We start from the raw sequence: 12720 nt of genomic DNA, 5'->3' as shown, positions 1-12720 counted from the left end.
TGGTTCGGTACCAGAGCTCATAATCCATCAGACTGCTCTTCGCATTGAACAGCCAGTACAAAGAGATCTGTCCTGCAAAATACCACAAACAACTCAAACAATAACTGTTAACCAATCCCTGACAACGACACCATAAACTTGGTGACATAAATTTTTAATCTAAGCTACAAGTCAACACATGGATGATTGCGATGATATACGATACTACTTCTAGATATGCGTTATTAATGAATGTTCTTGTAGTATGTTGTGCATTGTCACAAGTTTCCTTGTGTTGAAACCAAGTATAATTTCACCGCAAGTTTCTCGGTGTGATCCAAGGTCAAACACAGGGATTGTTTTAGGTTAATTGCGTTATATTTGTGATATATACGACCAGGGGTTTTTCAATTTAATAAAAGTGTGGTTTGTACTGCGGTCAAGTAAATTGTGCAGTAATGTAAAGATAAGTGATAAAAATGAGGTAATAAAATAAGTTGGGATGAAAGTAAAGTGCGATAAAATAAACCTAAGCTATGATGATACAAGATACAGGTTACATGATACAAGACACCGAGGTTGAGACTGCCTGTGATGAATATACAAAGATCGTGTTATGTGGTTGCAAGGCTTATGTGCAAAACAGAAAGAGAACGGGTAATTAATATAAACAGTGCAAGTTTCTTAATTGTGTTAAAGATATAAGTACGGTTCCGTTTTCCCTTGGCGTACACCTCTCGGTGATCAGCCACGTTTCCCGCATCTCTGTGGTGAAACAGGGACGAACGTAATGAACGCAAGGTTGCTTCCGTCTCTGAAAGAACTTCTTGCTTTAGTTAACGCATTCTTCTAACCTTCTCTCGACAGATCAGAATGGCATCTTCACTTCTGCTCTCACAAGTGAGGATGTCGTCTAGCTTGCTTTAGCTAAACATCTTTATTTATTTAGCACAGATTAAGTTACTTGTTTAATTCATATTAATCACCAAAGGATTAAGAAAACGTCGTGGAGAAAGCGATTAATGGAGGAACGGAAATAGACAGAAATGTGGAAATGAGAATGATCATGACAAATAACTATAAAATCAAGCGTTTGATACATGGTTGTGAATGATTTAGACTAGGAAGATGAAATACAATGGATGAATAAGAGTTAGAAATAGATACATAAGAGTGCCAATGTCTTGACACCTTTCTGGATGGATAGATTGCTTGCCGACGTAGATGGAGTGAATGGAAGGATGAGCTTCCCTCTCAGGCCTGCTCAACCAGTAGAGTTGATCTCGGTACAGAGCTTCACGACGGGGATTTGGAATGATTCGCCCTGAGACTCACCTCTCGGCCTTGTCTCTTTTCTTTTCGGATCTTCTCCGATCAACACTTAGATCAGCCTCTCTTTCGATAGCCTCGTATCAATTATCCCCCGTATCAAGTATATCCTTTAGTGAATTCTTTGAGGGTATTTATAGGTGAAAGCTTTGACTCTCTGACTTGTAGTCCCCACTTTATTGTTATGGAATTCCGAGAATGGTGGAATAAATATTTCTTCTGTTATGCAATCAGTCCGTCGAAAATGCACAACGATTAGTTGTACATGTGTCAAAATCCTTCGTGATTGCGTTGCTCATTTGCATCTTCGATCGTGTGCCCGCATGCAGTGTTGTTTTTATTACCGCATGCGGTTGAAGTTCAGCTCTGGATCGATTGTCACATGTGTCGTCATTGCGTTGATTGTCTATTCATTCCTGAATGATGGGCACAATGCGACGTAGATGCGTTAATCTTTCTCTCTTGAGCCATGAGCGCATACGGTGGCTAGATTTCTTGCAAAACAAACTTGAAATATTCTTTTCTACCATCGTAATGGTGTTAGTGGGTGTATTGACGACACTTTATAATTATTGTATTTCTTAGCCAATTATCATACAATTGACGCAACTTTACTCTCTTTTAACCGCAATATCTAAATACAACAGTATAAATAACTTGTATTTCTACAAGTTATCACACCCCCAAATTTAGATATATGCTTGTCCTCAAGTATATCTTCGACTAAGGCAATAAAGCTCAATTCCTATCCTATATTTTTCCGTCGATTGGTGGCTCTGAATGCTCCACTTAGGCACATTACTTGACAACGCAGTTTCTTTCTATCCTTGCTAAGTCGAATCAAAGCCCTACTTTATTCTTCTATACTACAAATTTCTGCTAAAAAATGCTTTTCTAATTTTTAAAAAGAATGTTTACCTCTTCTTTGTCAAAACAACTTGATGCGTCCGTATGCGGTGGTCAAATTTTTGCGTCATTTATTAGAGACCGTTGATCATGGTTACACTTTTCGTTTTTGCTTGTTCCCACGGGTATCATGCGAACAACCAACTTCGATTGTGTGCCAATTTCAACTTTAACTCATGAGTTTTAGAGGAGTTGTCTCTTGCATTCTTTTATTTTTTTCCTTTTCTTTTTCTTATTGTGTTGTTCTTGGAAACCCACCTTCATTGGAGTTGATATAAATTTTTTTTTTTTTTTTTTTTGTGGAAATGAAAAATGAATGCATTTTCTTAAAGACCGCATAATCTTGATCTCATCTGCTCAAACCTTCCCCACCCCCAAATTTAGAGATGCACAAGGTTCTCATTGTGTTGTTTGGACAGAATAGACAAACACTTAGAAAACAATTTCAAAAATAAGGTTTGAGCAAAATTTTGAAGGGCAAAAGGTAAAGTATTGCGAAGCTACGAATTTACTAAGTGTTAGTTAGAAAGTACAAAGTGTGGAAATGTTTCTAAGTGTAAATATATTATACATCATGGCAGCACAATGAAGAATGCAAAAATAAAAAGATTAAGAATATCGCAAATATTGTCAAAGGATGATAAAGAAAAAGACACAGGCAAAAAAGAAGAAAATTGCTACTTAGTTGTATTGAATATTAACTAAGTATACAAATAATTAAAAATTAACGCCATACAAAAATTGTTTCCTATACAAAGAATCAAAGAATTTTGTTAACTTATGAAAAATAATGAATTGAATAAAAATATAGAATGGCCGTATAAAAATGTAAAGATTATTGTTGAGGAGCAGGAGGGTCTGGAGGAGGGTTCTGATGCAGTACTGAAGGAGCTTCTTTAAAATTCAAGTGTTGATTGAAATGCGGAGGCACCATGGGACCATGAAGATATGCGATGAGAAAATTAAAGTACTCATGGTTGCACTCCGCAATTTGTCGTTGGTGCCAATGGACCTTATAAATGTTGTGTTGAATATTAACCAACGCCTCCCTTGACGTAGCAGCACTGTGTTGTAAATTGTCGACTTACTCCATTACCACATCAAATCTCTAGTTGAAGAAGGCTTGTTGCTGAGTGAAGAGTTGTTGTTGTTGGGAGAAGAGGGACCACATTTCTGCTAACTCAGTAGCTAAGGAGGTGACAGTGGGTGGTGCCTGCGATGTCTCGCCAGCAACGTTTTGGGGCAGAGGTGCCTTCACCCAAATCGTGTGGGTCATCAATATGCGGCGGTGAAATGGAAGGTTGCGGTGATGCTGCTGAAGGTGAGGATGGGGCTGCTGGATATGCAGTTGGAGAATTTGGGGCAAGAAGAAGGTTGGTAAAGTGCTCAGGAAGGGAAGAAGAAGAAGGTTATGCGGGAAGGCTTGGAGGGCGGATTACTAAGGGTAAAGGGTTCAAAGGTTCTGTCTCTTGCGATGGTAATTCCTGAACCTTTTCTTTTCCCTTATCATCTTTGTGCTGTCTCTTTGGTCTGGGTTCTTGCGGCACATTGAGATCGATTGCCGGGCCTCTTTAAAGGTAGCTCTGGGCAATGCAGGGAGTCTTTGAGGAGCAACCTCAGGATTTTGATATTGATGAGGCCATGGAATTCTTGCATGGGCTCTTCCTCAATGCCTACACCCATTGATAGGCAAAAACTTGAGATAGTCCATGGAAAAAAGTATTGTCCTCTTGTGTGCCCCACAAAGCCTCGAATTTGACTTGCGATCAACCAGCCTACATCGATTGGAATGCCACACGTAATGCAATATGTGGCCATAAATCGATCCCTTGAAATTGTCTTGTCATGGGAAGTTGGGATCACCCGCTTTTTAACCAAATAAACCTAAAGCCTTGCCTCTGGAAGTAGAGTCTTGAACGCCAGGGTCTTGATGTCTTTTAAAGAAACTGACCACTTAGTGTCCGGTTGCGTTAATACTCGCAGTGCATCTTCCAACTCTTCTTCCGTGGGATCATCAATGATTTTGTTGCCCAGTGCATCCGGGTTATGTTCATTTGGTATAGTTCATGGATGTCCCTTGCGCTGAAAGACACCACTCGCCCTTTTATGGTCACCACATCCTTGGTGCCATGTAGCCGTCCATGGTAGAAGTCACGCACTACCTTTGAAACAACAATGGCTGGGCACTGGCAAAATGTGTCCCAACCATGTTTCACGATCACGCTCGTGATCAGATCTGGTGATAATACCTTTGAAGAACCTTTTCTTCACGTATTTCCCTCAATCAATCTCCAACGAGTCTAAACAGCACGAACAAAACGATCAACTGAAAGATCATCGATCACCAGTGAGTTAAACTCGATCCTTGATGCTCGAACAGAACAAGACACCACCACAAGGTTACCTTGGTATTCTCGATGTGAGAATCCAGAAGTTCTGGGCTCTATATGATTTTGGATAACTGGAAAGTCAGGAGTATTTTGTACTCTTATAGTCTCTGACCGAACTCCCATTGCTGGAAAGGCTCGGTTTCAAAACCGTACGTGGAGCTTCCGCCTCATACAGCTTCTCTAGGAATGGAAGGATGGATGAAGATGACGATCGAGTATGCGATGAACAATCGTATAGACTTGATACTCGATCGCATAGAGGAAGAAGTCTATTGTATAGACTTGATACTCGATCATGTAGTCTCTCAAGCTATCGTCTAGAATACTCGGTGTTATCGCATAGTCACTCGATGAGTAATACGATAACGATTTTTGTGAGATGATTTAATTGAATGATTTGAAAAATAATTTTTCCTTTTATGTCACAGTTACCCTAAAATCGTGTATAACCCACCCATCAAGGTCGGTTATTGAGAAAAATAAATATTAATTCTCATATAATTAATAAATTATAAATAAATACAATAACTAACTTATCATAGTATATTTATAACCTATAGTTTTAATATTGCATCATATGTAACATATAATTCTTTTTCTATATTATGGTATTTAATATAAATCATATTTATATTAATTTCTCCAATCAAATAATGTATCAAATACATCATATTTATTATATCATATATAATTGAATCAATATAATTATATCATACATAATCAAATTCCCTCTTGCTAATTTGAACACTTCAAACTAACCCAAAATCTTATTCTCAACTTGAATCCATTGAGCTACTAAGGCGACCTTATGGACCTGTAGCTTGAAGTTCCAACGGTATGTGAATAACTGACTAAACTCTTTAATCACTATATCCACCATTCGTTAACTGTTGGACACTCCACTAAAGATCGACAGTTGCACTCTTCACACTACAGATATTTTTCTGTGTTCATTGGATATAACAAATCAACAGTACGATGACCTTTCACAAATCGCTCGTAAGTATAGTTGGGACAATTTATCGTTTTTCATCTATAGTTACATCTAACTTCTTAAGTACCACTGATTTCTCTAATGAACAATAAGTCATAGTCCCACTATGATTGAGTCATCTCTTCCCAAGAGAGGATGTGACCACTATGTTCAAGACCCGAGATCAGCCTTTAAGGGAGCAATTTATCTACTTACCCCGCATCGGGGAAGGAGTGAATTTCGTCTTGTGTAGCTGAGTTCCTAGCTCTCTAATTAGACGGATCTCCAAAATGGTAGGCTTGTTGAGTTGGCAATCTAGCCACTCTCACCCATACAAATCAAAGGACTGCCTTCATGAGCAGGACTTCCCAACTCACTCAGGATTCAGATCATGTCACCTATTGTCATCCTAGTGAAATGTAAGTCTCTATAATCAATGGTGTTATACAAAGAGACTAATAATTTTGTGGTCCGAACTTATACAAACTCTTTATATAGGATACCACCCCCTCTCCCGCCGCCGCCGCAGCATGTCTCCACATGAATGATCAGGATTAGATCATTTATAGCACTTTACAATACTTGTAACATCTATAAAGTGGACTGTATCTATAGTGTCACAAGGATAAAGTATCCCTTCTTTATCCATATACTATAGACTATTTAGGTTATTATTTAAACAAGATCCACTTGTATGTCGCTACATACTTGTTTAATTTACATAAAAGAATCTCGGACCTTAGTTTATTGGATTGAGTAAATACTTACAAAATAACACTTATTTCATTAATAACAATATGTTTCCAGAGTTTACAAACTACAAGATTACAAGGAGATTTAGGGCACCATTCCCAACAAAAATATCCAGCTTTATCCATCTACTACAGACCATTTAGGTTATCACTTAAACATGATCCACTTATATATCTCTACATACATGTTTAAGCTAGAGAAGATAACCTTGAATGTTAGTTTATTGGTTTTGTGGGTTAATGCTACTAAATGTTAGTTTAGTTTAAGCTATAGAAGATAACCTTGGATGTTAGTTTATCTTTCATCTCAAATTATTTCTTATGATATTCTATTTCCTTTGAAAGCTCTTTAAGAGTTCCAACTATATTTAAATCATCAACATATATAGTTATAATAGCAAATTCTGAGTGTGATTTCTTTATAAAAATACACAGATATATTGGATTGTTTTGATATCCCTCTTTCAACAAATATCTACTCAGGCGATTGTACCACATTTGCCCTGATTGTTTCAATCATATAATAATCTCTGTAACTTTATTGAGTACAATTCCCAGAATTTGATTTATATGTTTCAGGTACCTTAAATCCATCTGGGATTCTCATATAAATACCATTATCAAGAGATCCATATAAATATGTTGTGACTACATTCATAAGATGCATGTCCAGATTTTCATACACAGTTAGACTAATTAAATATCTTAGTATAATTGCATTCACCACTAGAGAATATGTCTCTTCATAATCAATATCAGGTCTTTGTGAGAAACCTTGTGCAACTAGTCTTTTTTTATATCTTGTGACTTCATTATTTTCATCTTTTCCTCACAAATACCCATCTGTATCCCACAGGTTTGACACCTTCTGGTGTTCGGACTACTGGTCCAAAAATTCGACGTTTTGAAAGTGAGTTTAATTCTATCTCGATTGCTTCTTTTCACTGAAGCCAATCTTTTCTATGTCGACATTCTTCAATAGATTTTGGTTCAGGATCCTCACTTTTAGATTTAATATCAAGAGCAACATTATAAGCAAAAATGTTGTCAATAACTATATTAATTCAGTTCCATCCTTTTCCTTTCATGACATAGTTTATTGAAATCTCATTATTATCTTTAGATATTTCACCTTCCTCACTAGTCATATCAAGCTATGGGTATTAACATTCTTAATCAAATCTTTTTTACTATTAATTATTTTTATTTTTCGAGGATTTTTATCTTTGGAACACACTGGTCTACCATGCTTCTGACGTATTCTAGACTCATTAGTGACAACTTGCTATGTTGGGATATCAATTTTCGATTGAACATTTACAGCTAGTAGTCTCACAATCAGGCAGGCTTATACCATTACGCTCACGAGTAGAATCTTAGTATATGTGACTCAGTTACTTTCTTTGCATCTATAAATGCATTTGGTAACTGATTTTCTATATTTTGCAAATGAATTATCTTCTGAACTTCAAGTTCACATTGATCTATACGAGGATCTAAATGAGACAATAACGATACATTCCATGTAATTTCTTTTTCCAACTTCTTAATTCCTCCCCCTAATGTTAGAAATTTTGTCTCATTAAAATGAAAATCAGTAAATCGTGCAGTAAATTATCACTCGTCAGGGATTTAAGATATTTGATAATTGATGGGAAATCATATTCAATATATATAATCTTAACCTCCATTGAGGATCCATCTTAGTACGTTGTGGTGGAGTAATTGGAATATATACTGCACATCCAAAAATCCTGAGATGGGAAATATTTGGCTCATGGCCATAAGCTAATATTAATGGCAAGTACTTATGACAAGAAAATGAAAATGCATACAAGTGACACTGCATGCAAAATAGCATGTCCCAATATGTATGTAGGGAGCTTAGCTCTCATAAGCAATGGTCTAACAATTAAGTGCAAACGTTTTATGAATGATTTTGCTAAACCATTTTGTGTATGATCATGAGCTGCTGGATGCATCTATTAATACCATAAAATATCTAAGTGGTCCACTTGGTGGGTTAATAGGTCCACATATATCACCATGAATTTGTTCTAAAAATGCAGATGATTCAATCCCTACTTTAGCTGGTGATGGTCCAATTTCAATTTTCCTTGAGAGCAAGCATCACGTGATAATTCATTAGATTGAAGAATCTTCTGGCTCTTCAATGGATGTCCATTTGAATTTTCAATAATTCACCTCATCATTATAGATCTTGGATGACCCAATCGGTCATGCCAAATTGTAAATATGACTAGATTTATGAACTTTAGGTTCATTGTTGCATATGTTTCAATTACTTGTATTTGAGTATAATATAATTCAAAAGATAAAATAGGCAAATCTTCCAATATACGTTTTTCATTTGAGACAGTAGATATGATATATATATGTATATTCCACATTATTCTTACTATCAGTCTCAATATGATAATCATTGCAACGTATATCTTTAAAACTAAGTAGATTTTTCTTTGATTGACTAGAGAACAATATATTGTCAATTGTAACTTTTGTTCCTCTAGGCAAAATAATATTTGTTTTTCCAAAGCCTTCAATCAGGTTTGCAAAACCTGATATCGTATTGACTTTTACTTCCAGCATTGTCAATTTGGAAAAATATTTTCTACTTGTAAGTATTGTATGTGTAGTTGCATCGTCTGCCAGATATAGATCTTCTTTACTTATTTCTTAGTCACCCAACATATGAAAATGATCCAGATTTATTCATTAAAATAAAATACTTGCAATAAGAAAAACAACATTTGAAATATACAAAGGTTAACATCTACTAAGAGGAAAAAAACATGGAGATGAATAAAAAAAACATTATATCTAGATAATTTCAAAGTCAAAGAAAACACTTGATGTTCCATCAATTTTTCGATTTTCTCTTTAGGAGATTCAAAGAAGTTCGCCACATCCAAATCTATCATATGGGATGGGTCAAATATGTCATTATCCATTATCTTGGTATGCAAAATTTGCTTCCACATTTTTTTTTTCTTTCCTGAAGGGAGGCTTGATAGAAATCAACTAAGTGTTTTGACGTACGACAGGTACGCGACCAATGCCCAATCATTCCACATTAAAAGCATTTATTTTCATCCCTCAAGAAGATACGCTTTACTCATATCCAACTTTTTGTTATAATCATTTTGTGTAGTTCTTTTGAAATTTGAATGATTAGAACGACCACCACGAAAATAATAATTATTTCTTCCTCTGCTACGTTCACGACCTCGACCACGATTATTATTAAAATTCACAGCATTTACTTCAGGAAATGTTGTTGTTCCAGTTGGTCGAGATTCATGATTTTTTAATCAATATCTCGTTATTTTGTTCGGCCACGAGATGACATGAAATTAGTTCAGAATATTATTTAAAACATTTCTCTCGATATTGTTGTTGCAGGAGCATATTCGAAACATGAAATGCAGAAAATGTCTTCTTTAACATATCAACATCAGTAATTTTCTCTCCACATAACAATAATTCGAACTGATTTTAAATAATACAGAGTTGTAATGACTTACTGGTCTGAAATCTTATAACCTCACGTGTATCCGCTCATAGCGAGCTTTAGGAAGAATAACTATTTTTTTTTTTAATTATCATACCTCTTTTTCAAAACTTTTCACAAGATACAGAGATCTTTTATTGTACGATACTCCATTTTTAATCTCTCGTGGAGAAAATGATGAAAGAAAATTATAACTTTTGCTTTCTCCTGATTTGATGTCGTATTTTCTTCTTTAATAGTCTTTTCAAATTTATAGCATCCAGGTGAGATTTTGGCATCAAACACACATGATAAATAATTATTGCCTTTAATATCAAGGACGGAAAATTCTAATTTTGTGAGATTTGTCATTGTGCAAAATACCACTATTTATAAACAATTTAACAAGTAGGAGATATAAACATTAAATATGAACATCTAATGAATATCTATTATCATAATACTTATAATAAAAAAGGAATATATGGATTAAACTAAAATGAAATCATGGACCGAAATATCATCATCAAACTCGGGTCACACGTGTGACAAGCACAAATACTCACCCCTATACTCCAAGTTGGATATAGGTTTATTTGTGTTTTAATAAAACTCGATTTATGACAAAAATCAAAACAAAACTCGCCGTTGCCGGGGATCGAACCCGGGTCACCCGCGTGACAGGCGGGAATACTTACCACTATACTACAACGACTGACCTGTCTATAGCACAAAATTAGTTATATTTATTTAATTAGTTATTACTTATCTTACTAGTTTGCAAGGTTTTTTAAAAGGTGCTAATCTTTTATTAATAATAATGGAGGGATGATTTAGCAAAAACATATAAAGTATTAATCATTCATGTGACATTATTATATCACGAGGATCAATCCCCCCACCTCCATTTATACTAAAAAAATTATTCATATGGTTTTCAGATTAGATGATCGAATCTTCGTTATCACTTTTTTTTTTAATAATAATATGTGAGATAGAAGATTAAAAAAAATATTGAAATTGATAGTATAAGTTCATATCAATTGAGTTATGTTCATGTTGATTTCATCATCACTGTGTTGAATTAGATATTATGATAATCAAATGGAATAAAACAAACATTATCAAATTAAAAGCTAATGAAATTGTTGTTTTGAAACATTTTTAAAAGTGAAATAATTATTGAACTGGCCGATTATAAAACCATAGTTTCACAAATATATAAGTATTTGAATATTTATGTCCTTTAGATATGTAAGTCATATCAATACCACTTAATAAAACCCATTTTGGTAATATTTCTTTACTCTCGAGTTTATTAAATTAGGAGGATTTTGTTTCATTTCACGATTTTGCAAAGATTTACTAAAATGAAAATTCTATATTAAATGCAATAGTTTCTCACGTTTATTTTCTAAATCATCCGACGATTTTTGTCAAATTTGTTCTCATTTTTTTTAATCTCCATTCTTTGCAAATCAGCATTTTTTTTTTTTTTTTTTTTTTGCAATTTCTTTATATCCTTCTAAATCACAGAGAACTAAAAATTTAAGTTGATAAATAAAGAGAATTTAATAATTATATCATTCACATATCTCTCGAAGTTCGTCCATTTCTTCATGAAAATGATCATTTAAGTATATTCACTTTTTACAATTTTTTCTTTCACACTAATTTCTCTCAACATATTTTTTTAGTCAATTTTAATCATTTTTTAATAATTTTTCATCACTTTTTGGCGATACATTTTAGTTGTCGTTCACACTCGGTTTCCACGAGTCTTCATTGTCATTCAAAATTATTTTATCAAATGTTTTAATCGTCAATGAGTATATTTTCTTCACGAGATCATCTTATGTTTAAAAAAATGTTTCCTTTTCATTGTTATGTAAATAGACATGTTGAATGAGAAATTTTAGATCAATCACAAGTTGCCACGTCATTTACGAAATTAATGACGAAATTTCAAATCATTAAATTTTGGCTTTGGACTAACCCATGTTGAATTTGACCCAAATGTCAAACTCCTAAATCTGATTAATTGAGCCCAAAAACTAGATATATGGATCAACCAAGCCCAAGCGAACTCTATAAATAGAGAAGCTCTCATATGAGGGGTTAACAATTCTATACGAGAGCTTATAGAGAATTCCGAATGACTAAAGTAGAATGACAAGTAATTCTAGAAGACTCTAAGCTGCTCTTCCAAGACTTCTACCAATCGAGAGAATCAGAGGATCAAGTACTAGAGATCGAACCACATCTCATCAAACCAACCTGAACATCAACACCAACTCAAGTTCAACTTCATGAAAGAGTTTCTCCGGAAGCCTCATACGAACACTAATCCTCCAAGATCAACAAGCCCAAAGGCCGAACATCATCAACAAGCCCAAAGGCCGAACATCATCAACAAGCCCAAAGGCCGATCATCATCAACAAGCCCAAGATAAACAAGCCTAAATGTCATCTTCTAAGAAGATCATCAAGCCCAAAGACCGATCGTGCAAGAAGATCAATAAGCCCAAAGGCCGATCGTGCAAGAAGATCAACAACTTGCAAGAAGATCAACAAGCCCAAAGGCCGATCGTGCAAGAAGATCAACAACGATCATCCAAGAGATCAACAAGTCTAACGGCCGATTATCCAAGAAGATCAACAAGCCCAAAGGCCGATCGTTCAAGAATTATAATTTATTTTGAAAGTATCAAAATATTATGTATTAGAAATTGTACTCACTTTCCACAAAATTAATACAAATACAAAGTTCAAATTCCACGAAATAAATTTCTCCTTGAAATCTCGTACGAACAGATCATTTATATTTAAGTTACATAGTACGTTGTCTTTTCTACGTAATTGAAATTCATTCTAATGATT

The 12720-nt window shown here is 34.7% G+C and overlaps 1 non-coding gene across 1 annotated transcript; it reads right to left on the bottom strand.

Annotated features, from left to right (window-relative positions):
• Positions 1-10483: 10483 nt before the first annotated feature.
• TRNAD-GUC (transfer RNA aspartic acid (anticodon GUC)) lies at positions 10484-10555 on the bottom strand. Its single transcript has one exon. It is a non-coding gene; the product is annotated as a tRNA-Asp (tRNA).
• Between the last annotated feature and the right edge of the window lie 2165 nt (positions 10556-12720).

This window comes from Benincasa hispida, chromosome 4 (genome assembly GCF_027475165.1).
Source record: "Benincasa hispida cultivar pf3 chromosome 4, pf3_genome.v1.1, whole genome shotgun sequence".
NCBI lineage: Eukaryota > Viridiplantae > Streptophyta > Magnoliopsida > Cucurbitales > Cucurbitaceae > Benincasa > Benincasa hispida.
The sequence above is the reverse complement of the archived record's forward strand: the minus strand, read 5'-3'. Positions and strand labels throughout refer to the sequence as shown.